Source organism: Pseudophryne corroboree, chromosome 8 (assembly GCF_028390025.1).
Source record: "Pseudophryne corroboree isolate aPseCor3 chromosome 8, aPseCor3.hap2, whole genome shotgun sequence".
Taxonomy (NCBI): domain Eukaryota; kingdom Metazoa; phylum Chordata; class Amphibia; order Anura; family Myobatrachidae; genus Pseudophryne; species Pseudophryne corroboree.
In genome coordinates this window covers 376,728,169-376,745,689 of record NC_086451.1, presented here as the reverse complement: position 1 = coordinate 376,745,689, position 17,521 = coordinate 376,728,169, and the positions used below count along the sequence as shown (strand labels likewise).

Genomic DNA, 17,521 nt, shown 5'->3' with positions numbered 1-17,521 from the left:
CTTGTTGCCATAGAGTTGAATTAATGACATTATTCCTAAGTATTAATTGTGATGGCTCACCTTTAGCGGTAGTATACTGTATAAATCCAAGTTCTTGATTTTATGTTACTTTTTTCAAGCAGTACATATTATTTGGCTGAAAGATACCCCAAAATCCTTTTTTTGTACATTATAATCTTTTATTGGTAACTTAATTCAAAGGGCATTTGTACTTGTCAGGATGGCCGAGTGGTCTAAGGCGCCAGACTCAAGATTGCATTCTTCCTCTAAATGGGTGTTCTGGTCTCTGTAAAGAGGCGTGGGTTCAAATCCCTCTGCTGACAATTTTATTTTCTTGTACTTTGTATGAAAAGAATATTAATTTGTGGATAAGTCTACCATGCAAAATAACAAGTGACCTTAGGACATCCATTCTCTTTTAAAAGTCCTTCTCTTGGACATTGGAATCTTGTTACCATTTATTTTTAACAATATGCAGCCTAATTATTTAAAGAAACATAGGGAACAGAATAGTTTGAAAATGGGAGAAATTGTATGATATCCCATCTACACACCAATATTGCACTTGTTGCCATAGAGTTGAATTAATGACATTATTCCTAAGTGATAAATACACAATAACTTTTTAAAAAATTCTTAAGTTTAGTTCTATGTAGAAAAAAGGTTTTCACAAATGTATTATTTGCAAAACATCCTTTCAGTATTCAGTAAACAAATCATAAAACAAAGAATAAATTGGAATAGAAAGTAGATTCAGGCTCTCAGACTCTATATCTAAAAGTTTACAAAAATTACATACTAGACACATAAATCTGTTTTTTCCTGAAAGAGATTTTAGTAAATAATTTGTATAGTTATTATAAAGGATATCATTATAACCTGAGCAGTTTTTCTTAAGTATTAATTGTGATGGCTCACCTTTAGCGGTAGTATACTGTATAAATCCAAGTTCTTGATTTTATGTTACTTTTTTCAAGTAGTACATATTATTTGGCTGAAAGATACCCCAAAATCCTTTTTTTGTACATTATAATCTTTTATTGCCAACTTAATTTAAAGAGTATATGTACTTGTCAGGATGGCTGAGCGGTCTAAGGCGCCAGACTCAAGATTGCATTCTTCCTCTAAATGGGTTTTCTGGTCTCTGTAAAGAGGCGTGGGTTCAAATCCCACTTCTGACAATTTTATTTTCTTGTACTTTGTATGAAAAGAATATTCATTTGTGGATAAGTCTACCATGCAAAATAACAAGTGACCTTAGGACATCCATTCTCTTTTAAAAGTCCTTCTCTTGGACATTGGAATCTTGTTACCATTTATTTCTAACAATGTGCAGCCTAATTATTTAAAGAAACATAGGGAACAGAATAGTTTGAAAATGGGAGAAATTGTATGATATCCCATCTACACACCAATATTGCACTTGTTGCCATAGAGTTGAATTAATGACATTATTCCTAAGTATTAATTGTGATGGCTCACCTTTAGCGGTAGTATACTGTATAAATCCAAGTTCTTGATTTTATGTTACTTTTTTCAAGCAGTACATATTATTTGGCTGAAAGATACCCCAAAATCCTTTTTTTGTACATTATAATCTTTTATTGGCAACTTAATTCAAAAGGCATATGTACTTGTCAGGATGGCAGAGCGGTCTAAGGCGCCAGACTCAAGATTGCATTCTTCCTCTAAATGGGTGTTCTGGTCTCTGTAAAGAGGCGTGGGTTCAAATCCCACTTCCGACAATTTTATTTTCTTGTACTTTGTATGAAAAGAATATTAATTTGTGGATAAGTCTACCATGCAAAATAACAAGTGACCTTAGGACATCCATTCTCTTTTAAAAGTCCTTCTCTTGGACATTGGAATCTTGTTACCATTTATTTCTAACAATGTGCAGCCTAATTATTTAAAGAAACATAGGGAACAGAATAGTTTGAAAATGGGAGAAATTGTATGATATCCCATCTACACACCAATATTGCACTTGTTGCCATAGAGTTGAATTAATGACATTATTCCTAAGTATTAATTGTGATGGCTCACCTTTAGCGGTAGTATACTGTATAAATCCAAGTTCTTGATTTTATGTTACTTTTTTCAAGCAGTACATATTATTTGGCTGAAAGATACCCCAAAATCCTTTTTTTGTACATTATAATCTTTTATTGGCAACTTAATTCAAAAGGCATATGTACTTGTCAGGATGGCAGAGCGGTCTAAGGCGCCAGACTCAAGATTGCATTCTTCCTCTAAATGGGTGTTCTGGTCTCTGTAAAGAGGCGTGGGTTCAAATCCCACTTCTGACAATTTTATTTTCTTGTACTTTGTATGAAAAGAATATTAATTTGTGGATAAGTCTACCATGCAAAATAACAAGTGACCTTAGGACATCCATTCTCTTTTAAAAGTCCTTCTCTTGGACATTGGAATCTTGTTACCATTTATTTCTAACAATGTGCAGCCTAATTATTTAAAGAAACATAGGGAACAGAATAGTTTGAAAATGGGAGAAATTGTATGATATCCCATCTACACACCAATATTGCACTTGTTGCCATAGAGTTGAATTAATGACATTATTCCTAAGTATTAATTGTGATGGCTCACCTTTAGCGGTAGTATACTGTATAAATCCAAGTTCTTGATTTTATGTTACTTTTTTCAAGCAGTACATATTATTTGGCTGAAAGATACCCCAAAATCCTTTTTTTGTACATTATAATCTTTTATTGGCAACTTAATTCAAAGGGTATTTGTACTTGTCAGGATGGCCGAGCGGTCTAAGGCGCCAGACTCAAGATTGCATTCTTCCTCTAAATGGGTGTTCTGGTCTCTGTAAAGAGGCGTGGGTTCAAATCCCTCTTGTGACAATTTTATTTTCTTGTACTTTGTATGAAAAGAATATTAATTTGTGGATAAGTCTACCATGCAAAATAACAAGTGACCTTAGGACATCCATTCTCTTTTAAAAGTCCTTCTCTTGGACATTGGAATCTTGTTACCATTTATTTCTAACAATGTGCAGCCTAATTATTTAAAGAAACATAGGGAACAGAATAGTTTGAAAATGGGAGAAATTGTATGATATCCCATCTACACACCAATATTGCACTTGTTGCCATAGAGTTGAATTAATGACATTATTCCTAAGTGATAAATACACAATGACTGGTTAAAAAATTCTTAAGTTTAGTTCCATGTAGAAAAAAGGTTTTCACAAATGTATTATTTGCAAAACATCCTTTCAGTATTCAGTAAACAAATCATAAAACAAAGAATAAATTGGAATAGAAAGTAGATTCAGGCTCTCAGACTGTATATCTAAAAGTTTACAAAAATTACTTGCTAGACACATAAATCTGTTTTTTTCCTGAAAGAGATTTTAGTAAATAATTTGTATAGTTATTATAAAGGATATCATTATAACCTGAGCAGTTTTTCTTAAGTATTAATTGTGATGGCTCACCTTTAGCGGCAGTATACTCTATAAATCCAAGTTCTTGATTTTATGTTACTTTTTTCTAGCAGTACATATTATTTGGCTGAAAGATACCCCAAAATCCTTTTTTTGTACATTATAATCTTTTATTGGCAACTTAATTTAAAGGGCATTTGTACTTGTCAGGATGGCCGAGCGGTCTAAGGCGCCAGACTCAAGATTGCATTCTTCCTCTAATTGGGTGTTCTGGTCTCTGTAAAGAGGTGTGGGTTCAAATCCCACTTCTGACAATTTTATTTTCTTGTACTTTGTCTGTAAAGAGGCGTGGGTTCAAATCCCACTTCTGACAATTTTATTTTCTTGTACTTTGTATGAAAAGAATATTAATTTGTGGATAAGTCTACCATGCAAAATAACAAGTGACCTTAGGACATCCATTCTCTTTTAAAAGTCCTTCTCTTGGACATTGGAATCTTGTTACCATTTATTTCTAACAATGTGCAGCCTAATTATTTAAAGAAACATAGGGAACAGAATAGTTTGAAAATGGGAGAAATTGTATGATATCCCATCTACACACCAATATTGCACTTGTTGCCATAGAGTTGAATTAATGACATTATTCCTAAGTGATAAATACACAATGACTTTTTAAAAAATTCTAAAGTTTAGTTCTATGTAGAAAAAAGGTTTTCACAAATGTATTATTTGCAAAACATCCATTCAGTATTCAGTAAACAAATCATAAAACAAAGAATAAATTGGAATAGAAAGTAGATTCAGGCTCTCAGACTCTATATCTAAAAGTTTACAAAAATTACTTGCTAGACACATAAATCTGTTTTTTCCTGAAAGAGATTTTAGTAAATAATTTGTATAGTTATTATAAAGGATATCATTATAACCTGAGCAGTTTTTCTTAAGTATTAATTGTGATGGCTCACCTTTAGCGGTAGTATACTGTATAAATCCAAGTTCTTGATTTTATGTTACTTTTTTCAAGCAGTACATATTATTTGGCTGAAAGATACCCCAAAATCCTTTTTTTGTACATTATAATCTTTTATTGCCAACTTAATTTAAAGAGTATATGTACTTGTCAGGATGGCTGAGCGGTCTAAGGTGCCAGACTCAAGATTGCATTCTTCCTCTAAATGGGTGTTCTGGTCTCTGTAAAGAGGCGTGGGTTCAAATCCCACTTCTGACAATTTTATTTTCTTGTACTTTGTATGAAAAGAATATTAATTTGTGGATAAGTCTACCATGCAAAATAACAAGTGACCTTAGGACATCCATTCTCTTTTAAAACGCCTTCTCTTGGACATTGGAATCTTGTTACCATTTATTTCTAACAATGTGCAGCCTAATTATTTAAAGAAACATAGGGAACAGAATAGTTTGAAAATGGGAGAAATTGTATGATATCCCATCTACACACCAATATTGCACTTGTTGCCATAGAGTTGAATTAATGACATTATTCCTAAGTGATAAATACACAATGACTGGTTAAAAATTTCTTAAGTTTAGTTCCATGTAGAAAAAAGGTTTTCACAAATGTATTATTTGCAAAACATCCTTTCAGTATTCAGTAAACAAATCATAAAACAAAGAATAAATTGGAATAGAAAGTAGATTCAGGCTCTCAGACTCTATATCTAAAAGTTTACAAAAATTACTTGCTAGACACATAAATCTGTTTTTTCCTGAAAGAGATTTTAGTAAATAATTTGTATAGTTATTATAAAGGATATCATTATAACCTGAGCAGTTTTTCTTAAGTATTAATTGTGATGGCTCACCTTTAGCGGTAGTATACTGTATAAATCCAAGTTCTTGATTTTATGTTACTTTTTTCAAGCAGTACATATTATTTGGCTGAAAGATACCCCAAAATCCTTTTTTTGTACATTATAATCTTTTATTGCCAACTTAATTTAAAGAGTATATGTACTTGTCAGGATGGCCGAGCGGTCTAAGGCGCCAGACTCAAGATTGCATTCTTCCTCTAAATGGGTGTTCTGGTCTCTGTAAAGAGGTGTGGGTTCAAATCCCACTTCTGACAATTTTATTTTCTTGTACTTTGTATGAAAAGAATATTAATTTGTGGATAAGTCTACCATGCAAAATAACAAGTGACCTTAGGACATCCATTCTCTTTTAAAAGTCCTTCTCTTGGACATTGGAATCTTGTTACCATTTATTTCTAACAATGTGCAGCCTAATTATTTAAAGAAACATAGGGAACAGAATAGTTTGAAAATGGGAGAAATTGTATGATATCCCATCTACACACCAATATTGCACTTGTTGCCATAGAGTTGAATTAATGACATTATTCCTAAGTGATAAATACACAATGACTTTTTAAAAAATTCTAAAGTTTAGTTCTATGTAGAAAAAAGGTTTTCACAAATGTATTATTTGCAAAACATCCATTCAGTATTCAGTAAACAAATCATAAAACAAAGAATAAATTGGAATAGAAAGTAGATTCAGGCTCTCAGACTCTATATCTAAAAGTTTACAAAAATTACTTGCTAGACACATAAATCTGTTTTTTCCTGAAAGAGATTTTAGTAAATAATTTGTATAGTTATTATAAAGGATATCATTATAACCTGAGCAGTTTTTCTTAAGTATTAATTGTGATGGCTCACCTTTAGCGGTAGTATACTGTATAAATCCAAGTTCTTGATTTTATGTTACTTTTTTCAAGTAGTACATATTATTTGGCTGAAAGATACCCCAAAATCCTTTTTTTGTACATTATAATCTTTTATTGCCAACTTAATTTAAAGAGTATATGTACTTGTCAGGATGGCTGAGCGGTCTAAGGCGCCAGACTCAAGATTGCATTCTTCCTCTAAATGGGTGTTCTGGTCTCTGTAAAGAGGCGTGGGTTCAAATCCCACTTCTGACAATTTTATTTTCTTGTACTTTGTATGAAAAGAATATTAATTTGTGGATAAGTCTACCATGCAAAATAACAAGTGACCTTAGGACATCCATTCTCTTTTAAAAGTCCTTCTCTTGGACATTGGAATCTTGTTACCATTTATTTCTAACAATGTGCAGCCTAATTATTTAAAGAAACATAGGGAACAGAATAGTTTGAAAATGGGAGAAATTGTATGATATCCCATCTACACACCAATATTGCACTTGTTGCCATAGAGTTGAATTAATGACATTATTCCTAAGTGATAAATACACAATGACTTTTTAAAAAATTCTAAAGTTTAGTTCTATGTAGAAAAAAGGTTTTCACAAATGTATTATTTGCAAAACTTCCATTCAGTATTCAGTAAACAAATCATAAAACAAAGAATAAATTGGAATAGAAAGTAGATTCAGGCTCTCAGACTCTATATCTAAAAGTTTACAAAAATTACTTGCTAGACACATAAATCTGTTTTTTCCTGAAAGAGATTTTAGTAAATAATTTGTATAGTTATTATAAAGGATATCATTATAACCTGAGCAGTTTTTCTTAAGTATTAATTGTGATGGCTCACCTTTAGCGGTAGTATACTGTATAAATCCAAGTTCTTGATTTTATGTTACTTTTTTCAAGCAGTACATATTATTTGGCTGAAAGATACCCCAAAATCCTTTTTTTGTACATTATAATCTTTTATTGCCAACTTAATTTAAAGAGTATATGTACTTGTCAGGATGGCTGAGCGGTCTAAGGTGCCAGACTCAAGATTGCATTCTTCCTCTAAATGGGTGTTCTGGTCTCTGTAAAGAGGCGTGGGTTCAAATCCCACTTCTGACAATTTTATTTTCTTGTACTTTGTATGAAAAGAATATTAATTTGTGGATAAGTCTACCATGCAAAATAACAAGTGACCTTAGGACATCCATTCTCTTTTAAAAGTCCTTCTCTTGGACATTGGAATCTTGTTACCATTTATTTCTAACAATGTGCAGCCTAATTATTTAAAGAAACATAGGGAACAGAATAGTTTGAAAATGGGAGAAATTGTATGATATCCCATCTACACACCAATATTGCACTTGTTGCCATAGAGTTGAATTAATGACATTATTCCTAAGTGATAAATACACAATGACTGGTTAAAAATTTCTTAAGTTTAGTTCCATGTAGAAAAAAGGTTTTCACAAATGTATTATTTGCAAAACATCCTTTCAGTATTCAGTAAACAAATCATAAAACAAAGAATAAATTGGAATAGAAAGTAGATTCAGGCTCTCAGACTCTATATCTAAAAGTTTACAAAAATTACTTGCTAGACACATAAATCTGTTTTTTCCTGAAAGAGATTTTTAGTAAATAATTTGTATAGTTATTATAAAGGATATCATTATAACCTGAGCAGTTTTTCTTAAGTATTAATTGTGATGGCTCACCTTTAGCGGTAGTATACTGTATAAATCCAAGTTCTTGATTTTATGTTACTTTTTTCAAGCAGTACATATTATTTGGCTGAAAGATACCCCAAAATCCTTTTTTTGTACATTATAATCTTTTATTGCCAACTTAATTTAAAGAGTATATGTACTTGTCAGGATGGCCGAGCGGTCTAAGGCGCCAGACTCAAGATTGCATTCTTCCTCTAAATGGGTGTTCTGGTCTCTGTAAAGAGGTGTGGGTTCAAATCCCACTTCTGACAATTTTATTTTCTTGTACTTTGTATGAAAAGAATATTAATTTGTGGATAAGTCTACCATGCAAAATAACAAGTGACCTTAGGACATCCATTCTCTTTTAAAAGTCCTTCTCTTGGACATTGGAATCTTGTTACCATTTATTTCTAACAATGTGCAGCCTAATTATTTAAAGAAATATAGGGAACAGAATAGTTTGAAAATGGGAGAAATTGTATGATATCCCATCTACACACCAATATTGCACTTGTTGCCATAGAGTTGAATTAATGACATTATTCCTAAGTGATAAATACACAATGACTTTTTAAAAAATTCTAAAGTTTAGTTCTATGTAGAAAAAAGGTTTTCACAAATGTATTATTTGCAAAACATCCATTCAGTATTCAGTAAACAAATCATAAAACAAAGAATAAATTGGAATAGAAAGTAGATTCAGGCTCTCAGACTCTATATCTAAAAGTTTACAAAAATTACTTGCTAGACACATAAATCTGTTTTTTCCTGAAAGAGATTTTAGTAAATAATTTGTATAGTTATTATAAAGGATATCATTATAACCTGAGCAGTTTTTCTTAAGTATTAATTGTGATGGCTCACCTTTAGCAGTAGTATACTGTATAAATCCAAGTTCTTGATTTTATGTTACTTTTTTCAAGCAGTACATATTATTTGGCTGAAAGATACCCCAAAATCCTTTTTTTGTACATTATAATCTTTTATTGCCAACTTAATTTAAAGAGTATATGTACTTGTCAGGATGGCTGAGCGGTCTAAGGCGCCAGACTCAAGATTGCATTCTTCCTCTAAATGGGTGTTCTGGTCTCTGTAAAGAGGCGTGGGTTCAAATCCCACTTCTGACAATTTTATTTTCTTGTACTTTGTATGAAAAGAATATTAATTTGTGGATAAGTCTACCATGCAAAATAACAAGTGACCTTAGGACATCCATTCTCTTTTAAAAGTCCTTCTCTTGGACATTGGAATCTTGTTACCATTTATTTCTAACAATGTGCAGCCTAATTATTTAAAGAAACATAGGGAACAGAATAGTTTGAAAATGGGAGAAATTGTATGATATCCCATCTACACACCAATATTGCACTTGTTGCCATAGAGTTGAATTAATGACATTATTCCTAAGTGATAAATACACAATGACTGGTTAAAAATTTCTTAAGTTTAGTTCCATGTAGAAAAAAGGTTTTCACAAATGTATTATTTGCAAAACATCCTTTCAGTATTCAGTAAACAAATCATAAAACAAAGAATAAATTGGAATAGAAAGTAGATTCAGGCTCTCAGACTCTATATCTAAAAGTTTACAAAAATTACTTGCTAGACACATAAATCTGTTTTTTCCTGAAAGAGATTTTAGTAAATAATTTGTATAGTTATTATAAAGGATATCATTATAACCTGAGCAGTTTTTCTTAAGTATTAATTGTGATGGCTCACCTTTAGCGGTAGTATACTGTATAAATCCAAGTTCTTGATTTTATGTTACTTTTTTCAAGCAGTACATATTATTTGGCTGAAAGATACCCCAAAATCCTTTTTTGGTACATTATAATCTTTTATTGCCAACTTAATTTAAAGAGTATATGTACTTGTCAGGATGGCCGAGCGGTCTAAGGCGCCAGACTCAAGATTGCATTCTTCCTCTAAATGGGTGTTCTGGTCTCTGTAAAGAGGTGTGGGTTCAAATCCCACTTCTGACAATTTTATTTTCTTGTACTTTGTATGAAAAGAATATTAATTTGTGGATAAGTCTACCATGCAAAATAACAAGTGACCTTAGGACATCCATTCTCTTTTAAAAGTCCTTCTCTTGGACATTGGAATCTTGTTACCATTTATTTCTAACAATGTGCAGCCTAATTATTTAAAGAAACATAGGGAACAGAATAGTTTGAAAATGGGAGAAATTGTATGATATCCCATCTACACACCAATATTGCACTTGTTGCCATAGAGTTGAATTAATGACATTATTCCTAAGTGATAAATACACAATGACTGGTTAAAAATTTCTTAAGTTTAGTTCCATGTAGAAAAAAGGTTTTCACAAATGTATTATTTGCAAAACATCCTTTCAGTATTCAGTAAACAAATCATAAAACAAAGAATAAATTGGAATAGAAAGTAGATTCAGGCTCTCAGACTCTATATCTAAAAGTTTACAAAAATTACTTGCTAGACACATAAATCTGTTTTTTCCTGAAAGAGATTTTAGTAAATAATTTTTATAGTTATTATAAAGGATATCATTATAACCTGAGCAGTTTTTCTTAAGTATTAATTGTGATGGCTCACCTTTAGCGGTAGTATACTGTATAAATCCAAGTTCTTGATTTTATGTTACTTTTTTCAAGCAGTACATATTATTTGGCTGAAAGATACCCCAAAATCCTTTTTTTGTACATTATAATCTTTTATTGCCAACTTAATTTAAAGAGTATATGTACTTGTCAGGATGGCCGAGCGGTCTAAGGCGCCAGACTCAAGATTGCATTCTTCCTCTAAATGGGTGTTCTGGTCTCTGTAAAGAGGCGTGGGTTCAAATCCCACTTCTGACAATTTTATTTTCTTGTACTTTGTATGAAAGGAATATTAATTTGTGGATAAGTCTACCATGCAAAATAACAAGTGCCCTTAGGACATCCATTCTCTTTTAAAAGTCCTTCTCTTGGACATTGGAATCTTATTAACATTTATTTCTAACAATGTGCAGCCTAATTATTTAAAGAAACATAGGGAACAGAATAGTTTGAAAATGGGAGAAATTGTATGATATCCCATCTACACACCAATATTGCACTTGTTGCCATAGAGTTGAATTAATGACATTATTCCTAAGTGATAAATACACAATGACTGGTTAAAAATTTCTTAAGTTTAGTTCCATGTAGAAAAAAGGTTTTCACAAATGTATTATTTGCAAAACATCCTTTCAGTATTCAGTAAACAAATCATAAAACAAAGAATAAATTGGAATAGAAAGTAGATTCAGGCTCTCAGACTCTATATCTAAAAGTTTACAAAAATTACTTGCTAGACACATAAATCTGTTTTTTCCTGAAAGAGATTTTAGTAAATAATTTGTATAGTTATTATAAAGGATATCATTATAACCTGAGCAGTTTTTCTTAAGTATTAATTGTGATGGCTCACCTTTAGCGGTAGTATACTGTATAAATCCAAGTTCTTGATTTTATGTTACTTTTTTCAAGCAGTACATATTATTTGGCTGAAAGATACCCCAAAATCCTTTTTTTGTACATTATAATCTTTTATTGCCAACTTAATTCCAAGGGCATATTTACTTGTCAGGATGGCCGAGCGGTCTAAGGCGCCAGACTCAAGATTGCATTCTTCCTCTAAATGGGTGTTCTGGTCTCTGTAAAGAGGCGTGGGTTCAAATCCCACTTCTGACAATTTTATTTTCTTGTACTTTGTATGAAAAGAATATTAATTTGTGGATAAGTCTACCATGCAAAATAACAAGTGACCTTAGGACATCCATTCTCTTTTAAAAGTCCTTCTCTTGGACATTGGAATCTTGTTACCATTTATTTCTAACAATGTGCAGCCTAATTATTTAAAGAAACATAGGGAACAGAATAGTTTGAAAATGGGAGAAATTGTATGATATCCCATCTACACACCAATATTGCACTTGTTGCCATAGAGTTGAATTAATGACATTATTCCTAAGTGATAAATACACAATGACTGGTTAAAAAATTCTTAAGTTTAGTTCCATATAGAAAAAAGGTTTTCACAAATGTATTATTTGCAAAACATCCTTTCAGTATTCAGTAAACAAATCATAAAACAAAGAATAAATTGGAATAGAAAGTAGATTCAGGCTCTCAGACTCTATATCTAAAAGTTTTCAAAAATTACTTGCTAGACACATAAATCTGTTTTTTCCTGAAAGAGATTTTAGTAAATAATTTGTATAGTTATTATAAAGGATATCACTATAACCTGAGCAGTTTTTCTTAAGTATTAATTGTGATGGCTCACCTTTAGTGGTAGTATACTGTATAAATCCAAGTTCTTGATTTTATGTTACTTTTTTCAAGCAGTACATATTATTTGGCTGAAAGATACCCCAAAATCCTTTTTTTGTACATTATCATCTTTTATTGGCAACTTAATTTAAAGGGCATATGTACTTGTCAGGATGGCTGAGCGGTCTAAGGCGCCAGACTCAAGATTGCATTCTTCCTCTAAATGGTTCTCTGTAAAGAGGAGTGGGTTCAAATCCCACTTCTAACAATTTTATTTTCTTGTACTTTGTATGAAAAGAATATTAATTTGTGGATAAGTCTACCATGCAAAATAACAAGTGACCTTAGGACATCCATTCTCTTTTAAAAGTCCTTCTCTTGGACATTGGAATCTTGTTACCATTTATTTCTAACAATGTGCAGCCTAATTATTTAAAGAAACATAGGGAACAGAATAGTTTGAAAATGGGAGAAATTGTATGATATCCCATCTACACACCAATATTGCACTTGTTGCCATAGAGTTGAATTAATGACATTATTCCTAAGTGATAAATACACAATGACTGGTAAAAAATTCTTAAGTTTTGTTCCATGTAGAAAAAAGGTTTTCACAAATGTATTATTTGCAAAACATCCTTTCAGTATTCAGTAAACAAATCATAAAACAAAGAATAAATTGGAATAGAAAGTAGATTCAGGCTCTCAGACTCTATATCTAAAAGTTTACAAAAATTACTTGCTAGACACATAAATCTGTTTTTTCCTGAAAGAGATTTTAGTAAATAATTTGTATAGTTATTATAAAGGATATCATTATAACCTGAGCAGTTTTTCTTAAGTATTAATTGTGATGGCTCACCTTTAGCGGTAGTATACTGTATAAATCCAAGTTCTTGATTTTATGAAACTTTTTTCAAGCAGTACATATTATTTGGCTGAAAGATACCAAAAAAATCCTTTTTTTGTACATTATAATCTATTATTGGTAACTTAATTTAAAAACGATATGTACTTGTCAGGATGGCCGTGCGGTCTAAGGCGCCAGACTCAAGATTGCATTCTTCCTCTAAATGGGTGTTCTGGTCTCTGTAAAGAGGTGTGGGTTCAAATCCCACTTCTGACAATTTTATTTTCTTGAACTTTGTATGAAAAGAATATTAATTTGTGGATAAGTCTACCATGCAAAATAACAAGTGACCTTAGGACATCCATTCTCTTTTAAAAGTCCTTCTCTTGGACATTGGAATCTTGTTACCATTTATTTCTAACAATGTGCAACCTAATTATTTAAAGAAACATAGGGAACAGAATAGTTTGAAAATGGGAGAAATTGTATGATATCCCATCTACACACCAATATTGCACTTGTTGCTATAGAGTTGAATTAATGACATTATTCCTAAGTGATAAATACACAATGACTGGTTAAAAAATTCTTAAGTTTAGTTCCATGTAGAAAAAAGGTTTTCACAAATGTATTATTTGCAAAACATCCTTTCAGTATTCAGTAAACAAGTCATAAAACAAAGAATAAATTGGAATAGAAAGTAGATTCAGGCTCTCAGACTCTATATCTAAAAGTTTACAAAAATTACTTGCTAGACACATAAATCTGTTTTTTCCTGAAAGAGATTTTAGTAAATAATTTGTATAGTTATTATAAAGGATATCATTATAACCTGAGCAGTTTTTCTTAAGTATTAATTGTGATGGCTCACCTTTAGCGGTAGTATACTGTATAAATCCAAGTTCTTGATTTTATGTTACTTTTTTCAAGCAGTACATATTATTTGGCTGAAAGATACCCCAAAATCCTTTTTTTGTACATTATAATCTTTTATTGGCAACTTAATTTAAAGGGCATATGTACTTGTCAGGATGGCCGTGTGGTCTAAGGCGCCAGACTCAAGATTACATTCTTCCTCTAAATGGGTGTTCTGGTCTCTGTAAAGAGGTGTGGGTTCAAATCCCACTTCTGACAATTTTATTTTCTTGTACTTTGTATGAAAAGAATATTAATTTGTGGATAAGTCTACCATGCAAAATAACAAGTGACCTTAGGACATCCATTCTCTTTTAAAAGTCCTTCTCTTGGACATTGGAATCTTGTTACCATTTATTTCGAACAATGTGCAACCTAATTATTTAAAGAAACATAGGGAACAGAATAGTTTGAAAATGGGAGAAATTGTATGATATCCCATCTACACACCAATATTGCACTTGTTGCCATAGAGTTGAATTAATGACATTATTCCTAAGTGATAAATACACAATGACTGGTTAAAAAATTCTTAAGTTTAGCTCCATGTAGAAAAAAGGTTTTCACAAATGTATTATTTGCAAAACATCCTTTCAGTATTCAGTAAACAAATCATAAAACAAAGAATAAATTGGAATAGAAAGTAGATTCAGGCTCTCAGACTGTATATCTAAAAGTTTACAAAAATTACTTGCTAGACACATAAATCTGTTTTTTCCTGAAAGAGATTTTAGTAAATAATTTGTATAGTTATTATAAAGGATATCATTATAACCTGAGCAGTTTTTCTTAAGTATTAATTGTGATGGCTCACCTTTAGCGGTAGTATACTCTATAAATCCAAGTTCTTGATTTTATGTTACTTTTTTCAAGCAGTACATATTATTTGGCTGAAAGATACCCCAAAATCCTTTTTTTGTACATTATAATCTTTTATTGGCAACTTAATTTAAAGGGCATATGTACTTGTCAGGATGGCCGAGCGGTCTAAGGCGCCAGACTCAAGATTGCATTCTTCCTCTAAATGGGTGTTCTGGTCTCTGTAAAGAGGCGTGGGTTCAAATCCCACTTCTGACAATTTTATTTTCTTGTACTTTGTATGAAAAGAATATTAATTTGTGGATAAGTCTACCATGCAAAATAACAAGTGACCTTAGGACATCCATTCTCTTTTAAAAGTCCTTCTCTTGGACATTGGAATCTTGTTACCATTTATTTCTAACAATGTGCAGCCTAATTATTTAAAGAAACATAGGGAACAGAATAGTTTGAAAATGGGAGAAATTGTATGATATCCCATCTACACACCAATATTGCACTTGTTGCCATAGAGTTGAATTAATGACATTATTCCTAAGTGATAAATACACAATGACTTTTTAAAAAATTCTAAAGTTTAGTTCTATGTAGAAAAAAGGTTTTCACAAATGTATTATTTGCAAAACATCCATTCAGTATTCAGTAAACAAATCATAAAACAAAGAATAAATTGGAATAGAAAGTAGATTCAGGCTCTCAGACTCTATATCTAAAAGTTTACAAAAATTACTTGCTAGACACATAAATCTGTTTTTTCCTGAAAGAGATTTTAGTAAATAATTTGTATAGTTATTATAAAGGATATCATTATAACCTGAGCAGTTTTTCTTAAGTATTAATTGTGATGGCTCACCTTTAGCGGTAGTATACTGTATAAATCCAAGTTCTTGATTTTATGTTACTTTTTTCAAGCAGTACATATTATTTGGCTGAAAGATACCCCAAAATCCTTTTTTTGTACATTATAATCTTTTATTGCCAACTTAATTTAAAGAGTATATGTACTTGTCAGGATGGCTGAGCGGTCTAAGGCGCCAGACTCAAGATTGCATTCTTCCTCTAAATGGGTGTTCTGGTCTCTGTAAAGAGGCGTGGGTTCAAATCCCACTTCTGACAATTTTATTTTCTTGTACTTTGTATGAAAAGAATATTAATTTGTGGATAAGTCTACCATGCAAAATAACAAGTGACCTTAGGACATCCATTCTCTTTTAAAAGTCCTTCTCTTGGACATTGGAATCTTGTTACCATTTATTTCTAACAATGTGCAGCCTAATTATTTAAAGAAACATAGGGAACAGAATAGTTTGAAAATGGGAGAAATTGTATGATATCCCATCTACACACCAATATTGCACTTGTTGCCATAGAGTTGAATTAATGACATTATTCCTAAGTGATAAATACACAATGACTGGTTAAAAATTTCTTAAGTTTAGTTCCATGTAGAAAAAAGGTTTTCACAAATGTATTATTTGCAAAACATCCTTTCAGTATTCAGTAAACAAATCATAAAACAAAGAATAAATTGGAATAGAAAGTAGATTCAGGCTCTCAGACTCTATATCTAAAAGTTTACAAAAATTACTTGCTAGACACATAAATCTGTTTTTTCCTGAAAGAGATTTTAGTAAATAATTTGTATAGTTATTATAAAGGATATCATTATAACCTGAGCAGTTTTTCTTAAGTATTAATTGTGATGGCTCACCTTTAGCGGTAGTATACTCTATAAATCCAAGTTCTTGATTTTATGTTACTTTTTTCAAGCAGTACATATTATTTGGCTGAAAGATACCCCAAAATCCTTTTTTTGTACATTATAATCTTTTATTGCCAACTTAATTTATAGAGCATATGTACTTGTCAGGATGGCCGAGCGGTCTAAGGCGCCAGACTCAAGATTGCATTCTTCCTCTAAATGGGTGTTCTGGTCTCTGTAAAGAGGTGTGGGTTCAAATCCCACTTCTGACAATTTTATTTTCTTGTACTTTGTATGAAAAGAATATTAATTTGTGGATAAGTCTACCATGCAAAATAACAAGTGCCCTTAGGACATCCATTCTCTTTTAAAAGTCCTTCTCTTGGACATTGGAATCTTGTTACCATTTATTTCTAACAATGTGCAGCCTAATTATTTAAAGAAACATAGGGAACAGAATAGTTTGAAAATGGGAGAAATTGTATGATATCCCATCTACACACCAATATTGCACTTGTTGCCATAGAGTTGAATTAATGACATTATTCCTAAGTGATAAATACACAATGACTGGTTAAAAATTTCTTAAGTTTAGTTCCATGTAGAAAAAAGGTTTTCACAAATGTATTATTTGCAAAACATCCTTTCAGTATTCAGTAAACAAATCATAAAACAAAGAATAAATTGGAATAGAAAGTAGATTCAGGCTCTCAGACTCTATATCTAAAAGTTTACAAAAATTACTTGCTAGACACATAAATCTGTTTTTTCCTGAAAGAGATTTTAGTAAATAATTTGTATAGTTATTATAAAGGATATCATTATAACCTGAGCAGTTTTTCTTAAGTATTAATTGTGATGGCTCACCTTTAGCGGTAGTATACTGTATAAATCCAAGTTCTTGATTTTATGTTACTTTTTTCAAGCAGTACATATTATTTGGCTGAAAGATACCCCAAAATCCTTTTTTTGTACATTATAATCTTTTATTGGCAACTTAATTCCAAGGGCATATTTACTTGTCAGGATGGCCGAGCGGTCTAAGGTGCCAGACTCAAGATTGCATTCTTCCTCTAAATGGGTGTTCTGGTCTCTGTAAAGAGGCGTGGGTTCAAATCCCACTTCTGACAATTTTATTT

At 31.4% G+C, this 17,521-nt stretch overlaps 21 non-coding genes across 21 annotated transcripts; all 21 read left to right on the top strand.

Annotated features, from left to right (window-relative positions):
* The first annotated feature begins 214 nt into the window (after nucleotides 1-214).
* TRNAL-CAA (transfer RNA leucine (anticodon CAA)) lies at nucleotides 215-323 on the top strand. Its single transcript has 2 exons — nucleotides 215-252; nucleotides 278-323. It is a non-coding gene; the product is annotated as a tRNA-Leu (tRNA).
* A 749-nt stretch (nucleotides 324-1,072) lies between these two features.
* TRNAL-CAA (transfer RNA leucine (anticodon CAA)) lies at nucleotides 1,073-1,181 on the top strand. Its single transcript has 2 exons — nucleotides 1,073-1,110; nucleotides 1,136-1,181. It is a non-coding gene; the product is annotated as a tRNA-Leu (tRNA).
* A 455-nt stretch (nucleotides 1,182-1,636) lies between these two features.
* On the top strand, nucleotides 1,637-1,745 carry TRNAL-CAA (transfer RNA leucine (anticodon CAA)). The gene is made up of 2 exons: nucleotides 1,637-1,674; nucleotides 1,700-1,745. It is a non-coding gene; the product is annotated as a tRNA-Leu (tRNA).
* A 455-nt stretch (nucleotides 1,746-2,200) lies between these two features.
* TRNAL-CAA (transfer RNA leucine (anticodon CAA)) lies at nucleotides 2,201-2,309 on the top strand. Its single transcript has 2 exons — nucleotides 2,201-2,238; nucleotides 2,264-2,309. It is a non-coding gene; the product is annotated as a tRNA-Leu (tRNA).
* A 455-nt stretch (nucleotides 2,310-2,764) lies between these two features.
* Nucleotides 2,765-2,873, top strand: TRNAL-CAA (transfer RNA leucine (anticodon CAA)). The gene is made up of 2 exons: nucleotides 2,765-2,802; nucleotides 2,828-2,873. It is a non-coding gene; the product is annotated as a tRNA-Leu (tRNA).
* Nucleotides 2,874-3,623: 750 nt separating this feature from the next.
* Nucleotides 3,624-3,732, top strand: TRNAL-CAA (transfer RNA leucine (anticodon CAA)). The gene is made up of 2 exons: nucleotides 3,624-3,661; nucleotides 3,687-3,732. It is a non-coding gene; the product is annotated as a tRNA-Leu (tRNA).
* An 808-nt stretch (nucleotides 3,733-4,540) lies between these two features.
* TRNAL-CAA (transfer RNA leucine (anticodon CAA)) lies at nucleotides 4,541-4,649 on the top strand. The gene is made up of 2 exons: nucleotides 4,541-4,578; nucleotides 4,604-4,649. It is a non-coding gene; the product is annotated as a tRNA-Leu (tRNA).
* A 749-nt stretch (nucleotides 4,650-5,398) lies between these two features.
* On the top strand, nucleotides 5,399-5,507 carry TRNAL-CAA (transfer RNA leucine (anticodon CAA)). The gene is made up of 2 exons: nucleotides 5,399-5,436; nucleotides 5,462-5,507. It is a non-coding gene; the product is annotated as a tRNA-Leu (tRNA).
* Nucleotides 5,508-6,256: 749 nt separating this feature from the next.
* On the top strand, nucleotides 6,257-6,365 carry TRNAL-CAA (transfer RNA leucine (anticodon CAA)). The gene is made up of 2 exons: nucleotides 6,257-6,294; nucleotides 6,320-6,365. It is a non-coding gene; the product is annotated as a tRNA-Leu (tRNA).
* Nucleotides 6,366-7,114: 749 nt separating this feature from the next.
* On the top strand, nucleotides 7,115-7,223 carry TRNAL-CAA (transfer RNA leucine (anticodon CAA)). The gene is made up of 2 exons: nucleotides 7,115-7,152; nucleotides 7,178-7,223. It is a non-coding gene; the product is annotated as a tRNA-Leu (tRNA).
* A 750-nt stretch (nucleotides 7,224-7,973) lies between these two features.
* Nucleotides 7,974-8,082, top strand: TRNAL-CAA (transfer RNA leucine (anticodon CAA)). Its single transcript has 2 exons — nucleotides 7,974-8,011; nucleotides 8,037-8,082. It is a non-coding gene; the product is annotated as a tRNA-Leu (tRNA).
* Nucleotides 8,083-8,831: 749 nt separating this feature from the next.
* TRNAL-CAA (transfer RNA leucine (anticodon CAA)) lies at nucleotides 8,832-8,940 on the top strand. Its single transcript has 2 exons — nucleotides 8,832-8,869; nucleotides 8,895-8,940. It is a non-coding gene; the product is annotated as a tRNA-Leu (tRNA).
* Nucleotides 8,941-9,689: 749 nt separating this feature from the next.
* On the top strand, nucleotides 9,690-9,798 carry TRNAL-CAA (transfer RNA leucine (anticodon CAA)). The gene is made up of 2 exons: nucleotides 9,690-9,727; nucleotides 9,753-9,798. It is a non-coding gene; the product is annotated as a tRNA-Leu (tRNA).
* Nucleotides 9,799-10,547: 749 nt separating this feature from the next.
* TRNAL-CAA (transfer RNA leucine (anticodon CAA)) lies at nucleotides 10,548-10,656 on the top strand. The gene is made up of 2 exons: nucleotides 10,548-10,585; nucleotides 10,611-10,656. It is a non-coding gene; the product is annotated as a tRNA-Leu (tRNA).
* A 749-nt stretch (nucleotides 10,657-11,405) lies between these two features.
* On the top strand, nucleotides 11,406-11,514 carry TRNAL-CAA (transfer RNA leucine (anticodon CAA)). The gene is made up of 2 exons: nucleotides 11,406-11,443; nucleotides 11,469-11,514. It is a non-coding gene; the product is annotated as a tRNA-Leu (tRNA).
* A 1,599-nt stretch (nucleotides 11,515-13,113) lies between these two features.
* Nucleotides 13,114-13,222, top strand: TRNAL-CAA (transfer RNA leucine (anticodon CAA)). The gene is made up of 2 exons: nucleotides 13,114-13,151; nucleotides 13,177-13,222. It is a non-coding gene; the product is annotated as a tRNA-Leu (tRNA).
* Nucleotides 13,223-13,971: 749 nt separating this feature from the next.
* Nucleotides 13,972-14,080, top strand: TRNAL-CAA (transfer RNA leucine (anticodon CAA)). Its single transcript has 2 exons — nucleotides 13,972-14,009; nucleotides 14,035-14,080. It is a non-coding gene; the product is annotated as a tRNA-Leu (tRNA).
* Nucleotides 14,081-14,829: 749 nt separating this feature from the next.
* Nucleotides 14,830-14,938, top strand: TRNAL-CAA (transfer RNA leucine (anticodon CAA)). The gene is made up of 2 exons: nucleotides 14,830-14,867; nucleotides 14,893-14,938. It is a non-coding gene; the product is annotated as a tRNA-Leu (tRNA).
* Nucleotides 14,939-15,687: 749 nt separating this feature from the next.
* TRNAL-CAA (transfer RNA leucine (anticodon CAA)) lies at nucleotides 15,688-15,796 on the top strand. Its single transcript has 2 exons — nucleotides 15,688-15,725; nucleotides 15,751-15,796. It is a non-coding gene; the product is annotated as a tRNA-Leu (tRNA).
* Nucleotides 15,797-16,545: 749 nt separating this feature from the next.
* Nucleotides 16,546-16,654, top strand: TRNAL-CAA (transfer RNA leucine (anticodon CAA)). The gene is made up of 2 exons: nucleotides 16,546-16,583; nucleotides 16,609-16,654. It is a non-coding gene; the product is annotated as a tRNA-Leu (tRNA).
* A 749-nt stretch (nucleotides 16,655-17,403) lies between these two features.
* TRNAL-CAA (transfer RNA leucine (anticodon CAA)) lies at nucleotides 17,404-17,512 on the top strand. Its single transcript has 2 exons — nucleotides 17,404-17,441; nucleotides 17,467-17,512. It is a non-coding gene; the product is annotated as a tRNA-Leu (tRNA).
* The last annotated feature ends 9 nt before the right edge of the window (nucleotides 17,513-17,521 follow it).